This window comes from Musa acuminata, chromosome BXJ3-4 (assembly GCF_036884655.1).
Source record: "Musa acuminata AAA Group cultivar baxijiao chromosome BXJ3-4, Cavendish_Baxijiao_AAA, whole genome shotgun sequence".
Taxonomy (NCBI): domain Eukaryota; kingdom Viridiplantae; phylum Streptophyta; class Magnoliopsida; order Zingiberales; family Musaceae; genus Musa; species Musa acuminata.
In genome coordinates, this window is record NC_088352.1 from 7,580,953 (window position 1) to 7,586,952 (window position 6,000).

A 6,000-nucleotide genomic window follows, 5' to 3' on the forward strand; every position below is an offset into this window, starting at 1 on the left:
GCGATGGGTGCGTCCTCCAGATATCGTCGTGCCTTCGACTCGGCTGCCAAAGGCAACTCATCTTGCGCCGAGGAGCTCCGTTCCATGAAGGAAGCCATTGAGTTCAGTTACTATGATTTGGATGGCTTCATTCGCTTGGTCAGGTTAGCTCTCAAGAACAGTATTAATGGTGCAGAAGGCATTCCCTCCACAAGTAGATATCTTTAAGTGTTAATATGAATAGATCTCATATGCGTGAGTGTGTTTTGTACGTGTTGGAAAACATATTTTTATATATTTAACATACATATTGTGAACAAGCATAGAGTTGTATATTTATACTCATCGAGAGATCAATAGAATGCAATTTGTCTTCCATATATTTGTCATGGCACACTAACTCTTCAGGAAGTAACTTCACCACCACTGCTAGTTTTTGTGTCCAAAGGAGAAGCCTGTTCATGTTTCCCGGGCATCCCCCGAGAACACGAAGCCGAGCTCAGTGATCTCGTAAACCTCACATTGATATCATCAAAGATAAACTATATCTAGTCTGAGCATTCTTGCAGTTAATACCTCAAACACTTCCCGTGATCTCCCTTCCTTCCTAAGCACCAAGGAGTGACTTACTCGACCACTCTGCAACTCTGCGCCGCCAACCTCTGCAACTGCTGCAACCCCATTGTTCTCAATCGACCTCTTCTTCTCTTCTCCCTTCCGCTCGACCACCACCTTCTGCAACCCAGTCAGCCTCGAAGACCGACGCCGTAAGGCCAGACGGCGGGTGTTTGTTGGCAATCTCAACCGCCGGATCCATGCACGCTCTCAAAGCGATCGAGCCTTCTGAGATCGCCGTCCTCCCAAGGATGTTCGCAGGCCACGGCGGCGAAGGCGGCGCCTTTATAAACAAGTGCGCCGAGCCGGGGGAAGAGCGAGTAGGGGCGCAGCGTCCACGTCGCCGACGACGCAGGCGCTCAGGCCGACGAGCTCCTCCGCTAGGAACTTGAAGGGAAGCTGATGGTGGGCTTGAAACCTTCCAAACCTCGGCAAAGGGTAATGCCAGACTCCCAGCGACCACCGCCGCCGAATGGCGCGCGGAACAGGGGGAGGGGATTTTGCCGCGTGAGATCGGCGCGTTAATCAAGAAACTCCCATCAAGCGTCGTTGTTGTAAATGCACGATATATGGACCGGCCGGTTCGGTGCAACGAGTCACGTCGAACCTGAAAACGACCCAAAATCAATACATGGTAAAAAAAAAAAAAACCACGTTTTTTTATATTTGCTTTATATTTTTGTTTCTTGGATTTTAAAGACAGTGCTGATGGAGATGCGGTAAGATAAAGACATCAATACCGAGGTTTCCCATTTCGAATGGGATTACATATTTATAGGCTTCAGTGGTTTCTCAAGGCATACACACACTCTCTCTCCCTCTTTCTCTCTCCTCTCCCTTCCTCTCTCTCGCTCTCTTCTCTCTTCCCGTTCGGAATGGCGAAAGCTCTGCCCTCCTCTCAGATGGAGATCCCGAAGCCAGCAGCGGAAGATTGGAGTTGGCTTGCTACGGAGAATGGGTTCGATCATCAAGAAGAGCCGCCTGAATTTGTGAGTCTCCCACCTCCATCTTTTCCTTCGTTTCTTGATGCGAGGGTTTGATCGCCGAAAGGCGTCGGTCGGTCGGTCGGTCGGTCGGTCTTGAGTGCATTTGAGATTTATGGGTCGGACGGAAACCAGGGCTGCTTTCTCCTATTCTCTTCTCATCCTCGTCCTGTTTTTGTTTCTTCTTCTTGGCAGCGAAAGAAGTTGGACACATTGGTGCTCTTCTTAAACAAAGCTTTCTGGCACGACGATGCTGGTGAGTCGAAACCATCGCTTTAAATTTAGATGTTGTTTCTCCTCAAACATGCATGCTCGATTATAGGAACCCTAATTAACAAACAATCTATCTGCTCGATTGAACCACGCGAAACTCGGAGTCGGGTCATCTTTATCGCCCGCGTTCTTGCGAATCAAGAACATTTACTTGCTTTGTTTCCTTGCTCGCCTCCTTCTCTTCGGCTTCATCTATTTCGCGATCGTTCTCAAACCCAGAAAAAAAAGGAGAGCTCTTGGTGCAGAACTTCATGTGTGTATATGAACAATAAGCTCCATGCAAGCCTTCTAGACTTGTTATCGGAGAACGAGGGTTCAAGAACGAGCCTTGTAGACCTAAAACCTTCTTCTTGTCTTTAGTTTCATCCTTGAAAACCGATCTGTGTGTTCGATCTCTGTAATTTCAACCGCCCAATCATGCGAATACTTTCTCGTCGCTGTTCTGTCCCCATCCGATCCTTACGAACATGACTCATCAAACAAGTCAATGGGGTTTTACTCACAAGGTTGACTTTTTTATTTTTCTCCGTTTGCATTATTGTATCTGAACATGATTGTTCGTTTCACATGCAGTGCCGTTGTTGGGCGAATACGGGTCCTTCTTGACCGTGTACAAGAGGCAACCTATCTCGGAGGTTCCCTCCGGTTTTGCAAAGAACCCAACTCCCTCGAGTTCTGAAGGAAATGCAATGCCTGCTCCCTCGAGCTGTGCAAAGAACTCCATACCGAAATCATTTCCCTCGACTACTCTCGAAAGAAATCCAAAGCCTCCTCCCTCCGGTGGTGCAAGAAACCACCCAGCGTCGGGATCATTCAAAGCTCCCTCGAGTACTCTCGAAAGGAAACCAATGGCTCCTCGGCCAAGTTGTGTACGAGAAGGAACGCCAGAATCATTCAGGGATCCTTCATGTTGTGCAAAATATCCAATGCCTGGATCACTCAAAGTTCCCTCGACTTGTGCAAAAAATCCAACGTCAGGATCAATAAAAGAAGTGGCTACAAACGATCCAACGCCGAGATCAATCGAAAAAGTGGCGCATAAATCTTGTGGAAAAGCAGCAAAGCCTTTCAATGCACATATTTTTGTTGCCGAACGTTTTGCAAAAGAGTTTGAAAAGTACAACTCATCATCGGACAGTAGCACTAAGGAGGCATGCAATTTGCTGAAAGCAGCTGCCAGATTAAAGGTTTGTAGTGTGGATGGTTGAAACATTTACTTGGTACTTAATTATCGAGGATAGCTCTGATAATCTAATCGATGTTGCAGGATTGTGATCCAGCTGAGATCACTGAGATACACATGGAGGCAGCACTGAAATTTTTTAGTGCAGCATGCACACTGCAGAGCTGCAGCAGTCAAGTCTTGGAAATAAAGGACGCCGTGGGAATGTTTACTGATGCAGCAAGAATTTTTGCGTATGTTTTGTCCATAACATTTGGCTACTTTGCTATTGTTTACTGCATGAATTCTTTTTCCGTGGTGTATAGTGAAATTCGTGAAATATGCAATGCTATGCTTCTCATGCAGGCACTGTGCTGCGACGAGTGAGCGCTGTGCAAACGTCAAAGTTGCTGCTCTTGCATACAAATGTGTGGAGGTGACCCACTTCAGAATCCTTATGCTTCTTCGGTCAAATCTTCCACCTGCTGCAGGTAATATTATCACCATCATTTGTTTCTGCCGTTAGGTTCTAAATGTTTCCTACTTCCAAAGTGAGTCAAACATTCAATCCAAAATATAAGTCAATAAATTATGGGCTAACTCCAATATATATCATCCTATTCCCTTCGTATATATCAATATGGGATCATTCTCTTAGTCTTCTTTTTCGCACATGAATATCTTCTAACATTCTTAATTATGTTGTGACTAACTTTGTCTGCAAACTTAATTATCTCTCCCTTATAACGATAGGTGGTGAGTCAAACTCAACTTTATCAGCAACTGTGGCTTTATCGGTTAACTTTTTTTATCATTCATATTTTTTTTCTCTCTTTTTTAATCATCCTCTTGTTATTTTTTTACTCACTCTTCTTCGCTTTGATACCTACCATCTTCAAAATCTTACAACAACGATGAATGAGTCAGACTAATCAGGATTAACATATATCGAGTCAGTCGAACACCAATTTAATCCAAAAGTTTAAGCTAATAAAGCTTAGATATATATTATCCGATAATTTTTTATATTTATTAATATGAGATTAATTTTTTTAATCTCTCATCACACATGAATATATCTCTTGACAACTTGGTTAATTAGCTCTTCCCATTAAATCAATTCCTCTGGCTTGGTTAACGGTGTTATCTGCTTACAACTGCAGGTGATGGATGTGAACCTCAAAACAAGAAGAGGCGATTGGATGTCGTCGCAGACAAGACTCTAAAGTCTGCATCTAAGCTGCGTAAGCTCGTGGATGCTGTAAGTAAAACCACCACCGTTCCGCAAAGACTTTATTATTCTCGTAGCTTTGATCCATGTAACATTTTGGATTCGATGTTTAATTTGCAGGCAGAGCATGCGGAAGCTGCGATGGATGCAACCACCAAATGTCATCGCGCCTTGGAGTCGGCCGCCAAAGACGACTCATCAAGCGCCGAGGGGTTCCGCTCCATGACGGAAGCCATCGAGTTCAGTTACTACGATGTACAAGGCTTCGTTCGTCTGCTCCGATTAGCTCTCAAGAACTGTACCGCATGAGAAATCAAGATTGACGAAAGAGAAGAGAGAGAGCCCAGTCTTCCTGTATCGTTATGTACACATCCATCATCCTTGCGTTGCAAATTAAGGAGAGCCCAATGCCGCTTTTCATGGAGTGTATGGCAGCCACACAAGCAGGTGGCTACAGATATGTATGGAACCTGTCATGTATGCACGTATGCATGGGCGTTGACAGAGCTCTTCATGCTCGGTCAATCAAAAGCTTAATGAATATTTTTTTAGTACAACGGAACGCTAGTAATCTATCTCGTGTATTGCGGGGTGTGTGCGTCTTCTGTGTCTGAATGCTGTGTACAACTTGAGGCTAGCTGTGTGTCACCTCTCTGCTGACATCTCTCCACTGTCTTCCATGTCAAGTGTGACCGAGTGTGGGAGTTGCTGTATGTTATTGCCCCAAACTCCATATATCATGTAAACTGAAGCCTGTTAACGTGTGTGTTATAGATAAATTACAGTCATTATTATAATATGTCTAATTCCATTATATAACAAAGCAAGCTTAGGATAAAAACCATGCATGCGTCAATCAAGGTGGGTGGAGCCTCCATTTGTGGACGACTCGACTTTCGATGCGTTGGACTCCATTTCCTTCCTCCTCCCTTCACCCCATTCATAGTCAACCTAATCCGCTTCCAGTTTGGCATCCACTTTTCTGCTTCGTGTATGAACAATTATTATTTGATCTCAACACGAAACAAGGTCGTGTTGACTCGTGTCAACTACCCACAACACTAACATTGACCCGTTGGGTCCCACCGTCATGGCCGACTCCGACGTTCGTACCACTTGAGGTCGTACGTCCTGCGGAGTTGGACGATATTAGAGGGGCACGTGTGCCAGAATTTAAGCACATGGGTCCAACCAAACTCACGTGTGCCTTCAATGGCACGTGCGCATCATCGTCTCACCTCAATTCTACTCGTAATTTTGCCAAATGGAGGGGAGATCGGATCATATAATCACATGAAACAATATATATGTTCCATTAATGAAATTTATACATTCCAAGGAGTCCTACAAATCAAGAAACACTACAAATTTTGATCTTCTTCTTGCTTTGATATCCAACACATTTTTTATTATTATTTGAAGTTTTGGTAAAGGATGACACAATAAAGCATCTTCAGAATGAAACTACATCAATAATTTAAAAGAGAGAGAGAGAGAGAGATTTAACATGCTTAACTTAATCATTAATTGAACCCGCAACCCAAATCCATCAATTTCATGTTAGGTTCAGATCAAATCAACAAATTAGACGAAGAATTATCATAATAGTAGTTGTGACTTAGTTTACTATTTAGTGCTTGGCATTCACTAAAAAACCTCTTATGTATTCTAAAATAAAATGAGATTCACTTTAATTATGTTTGAAATGGATTCTCATAGAAAAATAAAATACCCAAATTGGTTCCAAATAGATTTGA